We start from the raw sequence: 13,542 nt of genomic DNA, 5'->3' as shown, positions 1-13,542 counted from the left end.
CTCTCAGGAGATAGCAGAAAAGGAGCAGGGCTGGGCGGTGGGGACTGTGAAGGGTGCGGTTTCGACTGGGAGCCCTGAAGCTGGACTGCATCTGGTAGCTTGCACCTGGACGCAAAGCAGCCAGCCTTGGCACTACTCTGCCAGTCAGTCACTGGCTGCAGGCTGCCCGGGGGTGGGGACAGCAGATGCTTCTAACCATCCCCAGGATGAGTCAGATCTGGTTTGACCAAAGACAAGTCTCCAAAGAAGGGGACACCTGTGAGTCCATAGCAGCCAATATTCCTGGAGGCTAGGGGCAGGGTGTAGCCCAATAAGAGGGGCCTGGGAGGGGCTCCACTTTGCCCCCTGGCTTTTGTGTTGGCCAGGAAACCAGATAACCAAACTGGCTTGGGGGATGTCATGCACAAATTCTTGTGTCCCCCCAAATCTATATGTTCACATCCTGACCTCCAAGGTAATGGTCTGAGGTGGTGGGACCTTTGAGAGGTTATTAGGTCAGGAGAGTGGAGCCCTTGTGAATGGGAGGAGTGGTCTCATTAAAGGGACCCCAGGATGAAAACCACAATCACAGAAAACTAACCAAACTTATCACACGGACTACAGCCTTGTCTAACTCAATGAAATCATGAGCCATGCCATGTAGGGCCACCTAAGACCGATAGGTCATGGTGGAGAGTTCTGACAAAATGTGGTCCACTGGAGAAGGGACTGGCAAACCACTTCAGTATTCTCGCCATGAGAACCCCATGAACAGTATGAAAAGGCAAAAAGACATGACACTGTAAGATGAACTCCCCAGGTCGATAACTCCCCAATATGCTGAGATGGCTGGATGGCATCACCGACTGGATGGACATGAGTTTGAGTAAGCTCCGGGAGTTGGTGATGGACAGGGAGGCCTGGCGTGCTGCAGCCTGTGGGGTTGTAGAGTCGGACACCACTGAGCCACTGAACTGAACTGAGAGAGCCCTCTACTCGTGTGAGGACACAAGGAGTCTGTGGTCTGCAACCCAGAAGAGGGCCTCATGAGAACCTGCCCAGCTGCACGCGGATCCCAGACGTCCAGCGTTCCCAGCCGGCAGAAGTCAATATCTGCTGTCGAGAAGCTGTGGGTCTCAGCAAACAGGGGACATCGGGGAGCAGCGGGGGTGGTCCTCCCCAAGGGCCCGGCTCCCTGGCTCACCACCGCTTTTCACGGCTGGCTTTAGAAATCACTGTTCCCACGGCAGGTTTTTCTGCTTCCCAACCAGTTCTTGGTTGTGTTCGGTTTGGTGGAGTTTGCTGAAAAGGTGAGTTCTGGGTAACCGAGCTGCAGTTCGGGTCCCCAGCCGGCCGTCCCTGTTTTAGGGTGCGGGATCGTCACGGGGGAGCGGGGGCCGCCGTGGCGCGAGTCCCGCCTTGGTCAGCGCGGACCGCGCGCCCCGGGGAGGCGGGTGGCCGTCCCCACGTGGCCTCCGCGGGGCCGGGAGGGTCCGGACTCGCCCACGTGCCCGCGCCCGCGCCCCTCCCCGGGGCGGGGGCTGGGGGAGCGGCCGCTGGGCTGGGCCGGCTGCTGGCCCCTCCCCTCCTCCCGGCGCCGAGCGTGACCGTGACCGTGACCTTGTCCCCAGCGGGGCTGCGGCTCCAGCGGCGCGTCGCGGGGCGGTGTCCAGGTTGCCATGGGAACCAAGCCCGCCTGTGGGCGGGAGGGAGGGCAGGGTTGGGGTGCTGCGCCCGTGGCAGGGGCCCCACCCCCAGGTGTCACGCGCGGGGTGGGGACGCGCGCAGGGGCGGCCTCGGGGCGGGCGAGGCTGGGGCACCCCGCGCACGCGGGGCAGCGTCCCCGGGGGCCCAGGTCCCCACCTGGACCCGTGGGCGCTGCGCGTCCGGAGATGCGCGCGGGTGGGGCGGGGGGGGCAGGAGGCGGGCTGCCTCTCCCCGCAGCATCCCGCGTTTGTGGTTCCTGGGATCCCCGTGGCGTTCGGTGGCCGCCAACTACTCTGCGTCTCCCCTGAATGCCCCATCCCTTAAGGTTCAGCCTAATTACCGCTTTTCCGTTCGCCCACAGTGACACCCCCGCCCCCCATGATACACGAGAACTCAGTCTGGTAAACACCTTTCATCTTTGCAACTGGTTTCTTTTGTGGGCTCCTCTTCATGTGCCAAAATGGGAGATTAAAAAAAACCAACAAACTCTTGTAATACATAAGCATTGTAGAAAAATTAGATATTACAGATAAGCAACAGCCAGAGATTTGACTAAAATAATCTAAATCTTTCCACCCAGGGACAAGCACAGTAACCTGGATTCCTGACCTTAAATGTAAATATGAATGTCCTTTAGAAACAAATTTCATTCTCATTATACATGTAGCTCTCTAAACTGCTTTTCCATCACATGTATGCTGAACATCCTTCCCAGTAGGAGAGAACTAGAATCCCTGGTATCTTTTAGGATGGCTGTGGAGTACCCCTTTACAACCATAGATAGATCACTGTATTTTGTCACTTATTTAGGAGGTGTGCATTATTTTTGCTATGCTAAACACTGCAGTGAATCACCTTGTGTGTATATCTTGGTGCACAGGTTTGCTTGCTTCCCCAAAAAAACTCCCAGAAAGAGAATACTACAAAGACTGTGTTCCTTACAGGGACTTTTGCTGCATCTCGCCAGATTGTTCCTTCAATGTACCTGTTTATGGTCCCTTCGATCTGAAAAAGCGGTCGTTTTCCTCATACCCATGCCAATACTGGTTATTATTCTTTTAATTTTTTTTCCAAACCAGTATTTGAAAAATGCATTCTTGTAATGTTTCCTTCCATTTGTTTGATTACCCATGAGATTTATCACTTTTGACACGTACTGGCCATCTGTATTTCTTATTAATACTTTATCAAATGCCTCTTTAAGACTACCCTTGGCCTTTTTCCCGTGAGGGTGTTCCTCACTTTTTGTTGATTTGTGCAAGCTTTCTACAATCAGTTCTCACACACCTCTACCCAGAGAACACTCCCCTTGACACATGTGAGAAGTTCCTGCGTGAATGCTTTCGTGAAAATGCTATTGAAGTCAGGTTCCTTCCCGATGGTCTTTAAAGGAGAGAGGCCCCTCCCTGAAGGCAGGGTGGGGAGCTAGGGGGTGTTCCTTGTGTGAACTGTTGAAACTGGTACTAACTGAGAGGACTGAGCCTGCGTGTAGCAAACAGGACGTTGGTCCCTGGTTGGACACTGGACCCAGAAACTGTGACGCGGGGAATTCAGTGGTGCTGAATTCACTTGTGTTGGCTTCACTGGAGGTTCCCCCAGGCTGGTAACATCAGCTCAGAGGCCTCCTTAGGAATACAGATTCTCAGGCCCCAGTCCAAGAGACTTGTAGGCACTTGTGAAAGTGAAAATGTTATTTGCTCAATCATGTCCAACTCTTTGTGACCCCATGGACAGTAGCCCTCCAGGCTCTTCTGTCCGTAGGATTCTCCAGGCAAGAATACTGAAGTGGGTTGCCATTCCCTTCTCCAGGGCATCTTCCTGACTTAGGGATCATACGTGGGTCTCCTGCATTGCAGGCAAATTCTTTACTCTCTGAGCCACCAGGGAAGCCCATAAGCTCTTGTAAGATTTGGTAAAATATACAGACATAAAATTTCCCATCTTAACTGTTTTTAATACAGCGCAGTGGCATTAAATACATTCATACTTGTGCAACCGTCACCACCATCCATGCATGAAACTTCATCTTCCCAAATGGAGACTCTGTCCCCATTAAACACCAAGTCCCCGTTCTCCCCGCCCCCAACCCCTGGCAGCCACCCTTCTGCTTTCTGTCTCCGTGAATTTGCCTGCTCTAGTCCCTCAGGTAAGTGGAATCGTACCGTGTTTGTCCTTCTGTGTCCGGTTTCTCTCACCGAGTGAAGTCTTCAGAGTTCATCCCTGTTGTAGCAGATGTCAGACTTTCCTGCCTTTCCAAGGCTGAATAATATTCCATTGTATGGATGGACCACATTTTTTCTGTTCATTCATTCACTGATGGAGCTGAATGCATTCTGAGGTGCTATATGAACAGGGTTTCCTGGGGACGGGATGCAACACAAATTGTAATCAGCATTTCTGAAGTGGGCTTTGCAGCAAGTTCTGGGCCACTTGCCCTACAAGCCAGGCCATTCTTCTTCCACTGTGTTCCATCACACCACAAAGACAAGCCAAAGCCCCAAGGGCTGGTCTCAGTGAGTGAGCCCCACAGATCTTATAGAAGGTTTTCGAAAAATACAAATTCTTCATTTCCCCCTTTCTACCCAGCTCTGCCCTCCACCCACCCCCACCACCATCAGACAGCAGGACTGAGTGGGTATGAGAATGTCTTGGCTGGGGCCAGGCCTCCTCAGCTGGCCCAGTTCTCACCCCTGCCCCACACCTGTGGTCTCTTCTTTCCTCCCCCACTCCCTGCACCATGGTACCATCTTTAATCTGTTATATATACTCGCCTTCTCGCCTTTGGAGTGAGAACTCTGAGGCTAAAAGCCTGCATTCTGTAGTCTCTCCTTCAATAAATAGTTATTGCATGTTACTCTGTTCAAAGCACTGTTCTCCTTTCTGGGTACAGACTGTACAGCTGGGAACAAAAGAGACAAAAGCCCCACCTGTATCAGCTTTCTTGTTGATGGGGACACAGATCATAAACAAGATAGGTGAGCACGACTTTGGCTAGAGATACATATTAAGTATGAACAGTAAAGCAGGGGAGAGAGGTAGGAATTTGGGAGGTGATGGTGACTTTTTAGAGAGGGCAGCCAGAGCAATCACCACTGTTATGCAGTTGACCATGGAGTAGAAATGGGAGGAAAGGGAACAGACATGCGCATGGGTATGTAATAGAGGAGCACATGCAAAGGTCCTGGGGCAGGAACCTGCTGGATGCCTTGAAGAAGCATCAAGGAGCCCAGTATGGTGGGGACAAGCAGGTGAGGCAGAGGAGGAGAAGATGAAGCCAGGAGAGCCAACAGGGTCAGACCATGCAGGGCCCCGCAGACCAGTGCTGCCCAATAGAAACATTCCAGTCATGTGGACTTCTCTATATTCCAGTAGTGGTACTAGAAAAACAAACAAACAAACAAAAAAGGTGAAATTAACTTTAATATATTTTATTTAACCCAGTATATCTGAAATATTATTTTTTCAATATATGTTCAAATTACTGATGAGACATTTTCCATTTTTTTTGTACCACAAGGATGGAGCCTCCAGGGCTGGGGGAAGCATTGTAAACAGAGACAGACAGACAGACAGATCCCTAAGATGATTCCTCACGTAAGCACTTGGTTGTTCAGTCACGTCGCTAAGTCGTGTCCAACTCTTTGTGATCCCATGGACTGCAGCACGCCAGACTCTTCTGTCCATGGGGTTCTCCAGGCAAGGATGCTGGAGTGGGTTGCCATTTCCTTCTGACTGAACTAAATGAAACAAGGCTCTTACAGTGTCCTTTTGAGGAAGAGAGGGTAACACATTTGTTGAAGTACTTACGTATTCAAGAAAATTCCGGGGGAGTTTAGACAGTGAAGTAATAGTGAAAGAGAGACAGAGTTATTCTCGGTCGGCTGCTCAGCATATCGGAACGGTCCCTCTGCCAGGTCTGGTTGGGTGGTTATATTTCCCAGGTCAGAGCTGGGGGTCAGAAGGAGGGGCTGTCACCAGAAAAGGCTAGAACTCAGAGAGGGGACTCCCTCCGGGTGAGCGGAGCCCCTCTTACTCCCTTTGGTGGTCCCAGGCGTTTGCTGCAGGAAAGACTGTTGTCAAAGGGGCCATTTGTCACTTAATGCTTCCCGATGCTTGACCCAGGGTTGACGTCTCAGGACTCAGTGGGGCTCATTCTGGTCAACAGCTCCCCCATCCCCATCAGATTCATCCGGCATCCAGCCCAGAGACGCAGAGTTACTTGTTCATATTTTCTTGATAATCTAAACGGAATGCTTTTTAAAATTTGTTGGAATTTTATTTTTAATTTTTTAAGTATTGTTGATTTACAGCGTTTCAGGTGTGTGTGTGCTCAGTCGTATCTGACTCTTTGTGACCCCATGGACTGTAGCCTGCCAGGCTCCTCTGTCCATGGGATTCTCCAGGCAACGATACTGGAGTGGGTAACCACTCCCTTCTCCAGGGAACCTTCTCTACCCAGGGATCAAACCCACATTTCCTGCCCCTTCTGCTACTTTGCAGGTGGGTTCTTTAATGCTGAGCCACTTGGGAAGCAAAGTGATTCAGAATGGACATCAATTTCCTAAAGTTGAAAAAGGGTCAAATTCAATTCTGCGATTGTATTTACACACGGTTAACATGCATCCCCAGCCTCCCAGGCCAGGGTGTCTTGGATCCTGGGCAGAGCCCGACCCCAGGAGCGAGCAGGGCCTGCCCAGGGAAGTGGGTTCAGCACGTGTGTTTGGAGGGAGGGTGAGGTGTTGGTCGATGAGAGTTCACAGGTGGATGCTGAGGCTGGAAAGGAGATGCTGAGAGGGGTGACCGCAGAGAGGAGCCGGGACCAGGGACAAGTGAATCGACTGCTGGCCCAGGTGGCTTGAAAAGTCCCCTTGGAATGTGCTCCGTGTATGTGGGACCCACTTTATCATCACTTGTGTCGGCTTCACCCACAGGGTCATGGCTCGTTTCTGATATGGGAAGCATCACCCTTCTGAAAGGAAGACAGTTCATGAAAATAGCACTTCCCTGACAAGGTGGCAGGTGAGGAAATGGCCTGAACATGCATCCCTTACAGATCATGTTAGATTCCCCAATGAAAGTGCACCCAGAGGTATAAAACAGAATATTCACATTTACGTAGGTTTTACTTTGGAAAGCACTGGACGCATTTTCTTCCCTTCATGGATCTGCCTCTTTTTCATGTTCTGCCTGTCAAGTGTTACACATGTTTGTCACCCACCCATGTATGGGGTGTGTGGACATCAACGAGGAAGCCAGCTGGGGTGAGAGCAGGTGGTACCATGTAGCTCCACGAGGGGCCGGCCCTCCTCACGGGACACCTGGCGGGGCTTTCACGGAAGTCAGACGGCCGTCAGCCCTGTGGGAGGCAGGACGCTCTCTTAGAGAACAGATACTCGGTGGTACCCAGACGTTTAACCTCCTTGTCAGTGGGGATGCTTGTTCCCAAGTGCTGGTTGTGTGAGTCAGCGAGGGCTGCTGTAACAAATACCACAGGCTGGGTGGCTGAAACGGCAGCCTTTTTTTTTTTTTTTTTTTTAGGTTGGAATTGATTATACTGGGGCAAGCGCAGCAAGCCTGCCATGGTTGGGTTAGTGTTCTGCCCTTGGAGGCAGCTGAAACCAGGTGCCTCCACCCACCACCTACATGCAAAGAGTAGCAGGCATTTAAACACAGATCTGGAGGTTGGACGTCCAAGATCAAGGTGTGGGCAGGGTGGGTTTCCCCTGAGGCCTCTCTCCTGCTTGCAGACGGCCGCCTCCTCCCTGGGTCCTCAGCTGGTCATTCTGTGCGCGGTGGTCCTGGGGTCTCTCTGTGTTTTAAGAACACCAGGCAGATTGCATTAGGACCCCTGAAGGCTTCATTGTAACTGAATCCCCCCTTTACAGACCCATATCCACACTCAGTCTCATTCTGAGGTGTGAGTGTGCTAGGGCCACAACAGGTATCCCCAGCAGCCACTCTGTACTTTCTATGTCAGTAAGACTTACTGATGCCAGTAAGGCATCCGTTTTTCTCAAGGTTATATGCATTTCTACCTCTGTCCACTAGAGGGCAAACTTTAAAAGTGCTTATTTTCAAAACGTTAGTCTTTATTTTTAACCCTTTCTTGCCTACATGGTTTCTTTTTAAAGGGCTTCCCAGGTGGCTCAGTGATAAAGAATCTATCAAAGCAGGAGACACAGGTTCGAGCCTTGGATCAGGAGGATCCCTGGAGGAAGAAATGACTACCCACTTCAGCGTTCTTGCTTCGGAAATCCCGTGGACAGAGGAGCCTTGGCAGGCTACAGTCCATGGGGTTGCAAAGAGTCAGACACGACAGAGAACTTACCCACTTTCTTTTTTAAATAAAAAAATTGTCAGAAACAGATAAGAATATGCTGTTTATTGACATCAATTATTAACAGTTCAAGTCTCAAAAGGCTCTTCTTCCCTTTCTTTGAAAGTTCAGCATCATAGACTGAGATGATTTCCATTCCTGATTGGGGGTGTCTTGACAATCTAAAAATCAATGCAAAAAGGAAATTGAGGAGCTTGGTTTTTAGGGGTTCCTGGGAGGCTTTTTCATGTTTAGTAGGCAAAATTGGGGTGGCATGAAGTCTGACGCCAGAGGTTCCATCTTTTGATACTAGGGTACAGAATGTCTGCGTAAGACATGTGTATCCGGAGAGAAGCTGAGCACATGTCAGAATTGACTGTGGCCAGAATGGCAGTAGTGGTAAAGATCCCGCCTGCCAGTGCAGGAGACATAAGAGACACAGGTTCGATCCCTGGGTCGGGAAGATCCCCTGGGGAAGAAAATGGCAACCCACTCCAGTATTCTTGCCTGGAGAATCCCATGGACAGAGGAGCCTGGTGGGCTACTGCCCATGGGATCACAAAGAGTTAGGCACAACTGAAGTGACTTAACACAGAATGAACAGGCAGAAAAGAGCACAAATACAATGCCAAGTGCGGCCAGGAGCTGAGGGTCAATGGAGAAAGCTCTGAAGACAGCACAGAGCACCAGAGCTGCAGAGGCTAGAGAGGGGATAGGCAGAGGGTCCCGGGCCTCTGGGTTCACATCTGTGCAATGGGCACAGAGCCGCAATTCACATGGTGGCTGGCCAGGAGGGTCCCCAAGAGAAGCAGCATCCGTGTAGCACCAAGAACACAGTACGGACCATCGCCATTCCTCTTCCCTCTCTCGCCCACCTTCTCACGCTAGGCTTTCCCTTCAGCCCCCCTCCGTGGCATTTGTGCCCTGGAAGGAGTGTGTGCATCAGGCATCCCGTTGCAGTCGTCGGAGAGGGCGGAGGGTGTGGTGGGGACAGACTGCCTCCCAGAGTGGGAGCTCCTGGGTGCTGGGGCTTGAGGCAGACTCAGGCTGACTGGCGGCGGCAGCTCTTTCAGAAGGCACATCCAGGCTCGCGCCAGCCCTGCAGGAGAAGCAGAAACGACAGACGGGCTGGCCTGAGGCCCGCGGAGCCTCCTGGGCCCCAGGGTCCATGGCACCAGCCAACCCCTTCACTGCAGGCACCGTGGTCAGAGGACGGTCCTGGTCTCACCCCTGGCTTCCAGCTGCTGCCTCGTCCTTTCAATCACCTTCCCCTGAAGATCCTTCCTTTTGGGTACTTTTCAAAAATATTCTCCGTTAGCACATAAACTACTGCTTATTTTCCTTTTCTAGTCTTTATGTTTCCCTCTGGTCTTTGGTTTATATCGTTATCCATCTTTAACTGCCTTCATTTCCTTCCAGCCACTGTTTAAAATTGTTCTGTTTATCTTTGCCTCAACTTTTATCTTTTAAAAATTCCTTTTATTGTGACTTATAAATCATTTTAATTTCTTAATGCTGACATGCTTTTATTATCCACATTTTAGTTTTCACCTATCTTAATCATTTTCTCCCTAAAAACAAAACATCCTTTTGAATTTACATCTTAACATTTTGTCCCTCTTAATCTCTTTGCTGTCATTGTTGCTGTTCCTTTGAATGTCTTAGTTTGGGGTCGTTTCTGCTTTACTCTTTAACTCTGGTTTATACACAGCGGGCAAGATATGTCTGTCTCCTGACTTGTCTCACCTCCTCTGAAAGAGCATCGCCTTTGCCACGTGGCACCATACTGGTCATTTTGCAATTGAGCCCCGCCCTGTAGGCATTTAGCTCAAGTGAATTCAACTGTAGGGACTCGAGGAAAACCATGCCTACAAAGCGTGGGTTCTGTCGGCCCTCCCCACCGTACACATATGCCCTGGAGTGTGGATCTGGGCACGTGTGCACCCATTCTGATTCTCGTGCTGGAAGCATCGCATGCTGGGGGCATCTCACACCCACGTTTCGAGCAACAACCGTATTTTCTGTACAGCCTGACCTCGGAATGCAAGCCACGCTGAGTGCTTTCTCGGTGATGAGCAGCCATCTGTGCGCTGCTGCGGGGGGCTGGCTGCGCTGTTGCTACTAAGTAGTTGGTGCGTGGTTTCAGACGCCAAGGTACCTACCACTCCCCGAGGGACTGTTTCCCCTACAGGTAGTGTTGATCATGCTTGATTTTCTCCTTGACGTTGACTTGAGAGGCTACCTACCTACTGCCTGAGACGTGAGTCTGGCTGACTCTCCTCCTGCTCAGCAGGAGCTCCTGGAAGAACAGACCACATCTAAACGTGCTTGTAGCCCAGGGGCGCTCCTGGTGCGCTGTAAGCCATGAGTGAGCGGGATGTGAGAGTTGGACCAGAAAGAAGGCTGAGCACCGAAGAATTGATGCTTTTGAACAGTGGTGCTGGAGAAGACTCTTCAGAGTCTCTTGGACTGCGAGGAGATCAAACCAGCCCATCCTAAAGGAAATCAGTCCTGAATATTCATTGGAAGGACTAATGCTGAAGCTGAAACTCCAATACCTTGGCCGCCTAATGTGAAGAACTGACTCATTGGAAAAGACCCTGATGCTGGGAAAGGTTGAAGGCAGGAGGAGAAGGGGATGGCAGAGGATGAGATGGTTGGATGGCATCACCCACTCAGTGAACATGAGTTTCAGTAAACTCCAGGAGTTGGTGAGGGACAGGGAAGTCTGGTGTGCTGCAGTCCATGGGGTTTCAAAGAGTCGGACACGACTGAGCGACTGAACAACAACAAAGGAAAACCACAGGGTTATAGTGAAGGTGTCAGGGTTCCTTAGCTGACCTGCTCTATAAGGGCAGGAGTGGGGAGCAGATTCCAGCCCTGGAGAGGGTGCTGTGGGCAACCTGAGCCCACTCCTGCAGGAGGGTCAGCAGAGGGGGAGGGCGGCCTGGGGGGTCATTCCATTTCGCGTCCTTCCCCTGAACCCCGCCAGTGTCACCTGACGACACCCGCAAGTGTTCCCAGGATGCAGGGTGAGGTGGGGGAAGATGGAAGTGGATTTGTGTGGGTCTAACAGAAGACAGCCAACACAATCCTCTACTTTAAAGAAAAAAAAAATGAGATTAAGATAATTAAAACCAGAGCAAAAAGAAGAAAAAGGATACTTTTTTTTTTTTTTAAAGATCAAAACAAAAACCACAGATTGGGAGGTTACAAACAGGCCCTTGAGCAGAAAAGATCCCCAAGATGATTTGGTTGAACCTGGCAGATGCCTTATCCGCATCTTGATTTACTGCCAATAATTAAACATTGGGAGATCTTACACAGAAATCTGGATTTCCTGTTTTTCTCGAACAATTCCAAAATCTGACGTCATGGCCCCATAGCTGGAGCTGGGGAGCTGCTGCCCCCTGCTGGGTCGACGGAGATGTGCAAGGTCCCTGCCACCCACCTGCTGTCTCACTCACCTGGGGTCACTCAGATTCGCCCAGAGAGGCTGATGGAGCTAAAATGCAAAAATGATTCTGAGCTTTCAGAAACTGTTCAGGGCTCTTGCGTCAAAAAGATAGTGTACTGATTCATCAGAAGAGGAGGCTGTTTCTACTTTCAGTTTCTGAGGAGAGACGCAGCAAGTCCTTCTTCTCCTGCAGTGTTCCATGCTCACAAGAAGCTCGCCCAGCAGAGGGAAGGGAGATGGGAGTGACGGCTGTAAACCCACACCGTTCACATTCCTGCTCTCGGGACCTGGCTGCTGCTGAAGATCCTTCCACGGCGCCCCACGGCCCCTGGAACAAGGGTTCTCAACAGGGGGGGATTTCTCCACCCCCACCAACCGGGGGCTAGGGGGCCATCTGGCAATGCCTGGAGACACTTTTGATGGTCATGACTGGCAAGCTCCCGCTGGCCTCTTGTGGGTGTGAGCTAGAGACGCTGCTGAGCACCCCCCAGGGAGTACAGGACGACCCTCCACCCCACCCCACCCTCGACACAGACCCATCCGGTCCTTGATGTCAGCCATACCAGGGCCGAGAAACCCCGCTCGAGAATAAAGTCCAGGTTCACCCAGTGCCCTGGCGAGACCCCCAGTGCTGGCCTGGCTTGTGGCAGCCACTGCCGCCCTCTCCTCTGCTCCCCCCACACCGGGTGCACACTCGGTTCTGTTGCCCACAAGCTCCCTCAGACACTGGGGCCTCTGCATATTACAGTTCCTGCTCCCTGGAGCACCTTCATCTGCCCAGGGACAGCCCACAGCCCTGGGCGTCAACTTAGATGACACCACACATCTTTTGAGGCGCTCCTGCCCCAGCCCCAGGCTACTAATGATCACCCTCCATCGTCCGCTCTGGTCTAAATCTTACCTACTGTGTCTGCGGAACCGATGGCCACTCAACGCTGTTGGGTGAACACGGGGCCACACCCTCATCTCTAGTCGCCTCAAAGAAATCAAGTTCAAGTCCTCCAGAGCTGGCCTCTCATCTCCAGCATCACCCGCGGGAAACACACGGCTCCTGGGAGGAAGTGAATGAGCCTGAAGGCTTCACTAGCTCACTTCCCAGCAGGAGCGGCTCTGGCAAGCGCCTGTGGTTCCCCACTCATTCGTTTTGTAAGTTGTTCCCGCTTGGCTTTGAAAACCCAAGAATGCAGGCAAGTTAATTACCATTTGGCATCAGTCAGCTCAGACTCACAGAAGTCCTCGTTCTACATATTTATTAAGAAATCCATCGACCCGCATTTTTCTAGACAGAGCAATTTCAGACACTTCCTGTCTCCAAGAAGTCATTGCTAATATCGAATTCCAGTAGTATGTGAAACTGTGGCTGGCAGCCAGTAAAAGATGCTCTAAACCCCAGTCCTCCCTTGATAGCTGAGCAATTTGTGAGCAGCCTAAAAGGCAGCGGATTCATTGAGCCCAGGGGGCTAAGTGTTCCTCTTCTCGTGAGGATGGATGGCCCCAGAGGAGCCACTTCTGGATGCGGAGTCACTCACGTTCATTTGCCCGGTGTTCGCAACGGAACATCATTCTTCCAGAAGACCATAAGCACACCTGAAGTGACAAGGGGAAATGCTGGATGGCAGATGGTGTTTCTAGACCGGAGCCCAGCAGGTTGAGGGGGCTGAGAGGCTGGGGGCACCCCTGCCTGGTGCTGGCCGGACCTCAGGTCCTCGGAGCTGAGAGCCCGTCTACCGCCCGGCGTGGCCTCGCCATAATGTGGAGCCAGGCATCTTGTCCTTCCTCTCTGTGCAGATTTAACGCCATGTCTCTCGAATGCAACCAGAACCGCCAAAGCAGGGAGCCTTGGGGATAGAAAGTGGCTCGAGCTGTAAATAGCAACAGAATGCAACCCTGGGCTTTCTGTTGACGGGCCCTTCCCGTCTGGGGAAGGAGCCCTCCCGGCAGGAACTACATTGCCAGTCTTTCAGCAGCCCCCGACGGTGGTCCATGAAGAGGTGTGGACATGACAGTGCTGTTATTATGACGGACTGACTGTGGGGATCAGGAAGCCCGCTTTAAGAACAGCCTGAGAGGCTGGGTGGTGATG

General features: G+C 51.7%; 2 long non-coding RNA genes across 3 annotated transcripts; one reads left to right on the top strand and one right to left on the bottom strand.

The window, feature by feature from the left end:
• Positions 1–1,085: 1,085 nt before the first annotated feature.
• On the top strand, positions 1,086–7,873 carry LOC122447399. 2 transcript variants are annotated; one of them, XR_006271212.1, is made up of 3 exons: positions 1,086–1,289; positions 6,618–6,705; positions 7,818–7,873. It is a non-coding gene; the product is annotated as an uncharacterized LOC122447399 (long non-coding RNA). The 2 variants fall into 2 exon arrangements; XR_006271211.1 differs by lacking the exon at positions 1,086–1,289 and adding an exon at positions 1,546–1,652.
• Positions 7,874–8,069: 196 nt separating this feature from the next.
• On the bottom strand, positions 8,070–12,542 carry LOC122447398. Its single transcript, XR_006271210.1, has 3 exons — positions 12,361–12,542; positions 8,878–9,101; positions 8,070–8,184 (listed from the first exon to the last, which is right to left on the bottom strand). It is a non-coding gene; the product is annotated as an uncharacterized LOC122447398 (long non-coding RNA).
• Between the last annotated feature and the right edge of the window lie 1,000 nt (positions 12,543–13,542).

The sequence above is a fragment of the Cervus canadensis genome, chromosome 9 (genome assembly GCF_019320065.1).
Source record: "Cervus canadensis isolate Bull #8, Minnesota chromosome 9, ASM1932006v1, whole genome shotgun sequence".
Lineage (NCBI taxonomy): Eukaryota > Metazoa > Chordata > Mammalia > Artiodactyla > Cervidae > Cervus > Cervus canadensis.
The sequence above is the reverse complement of the archived record's forward strand: the minus strand, read 5'-3'. Positions and strand labels throughout refer to the sequence as shown.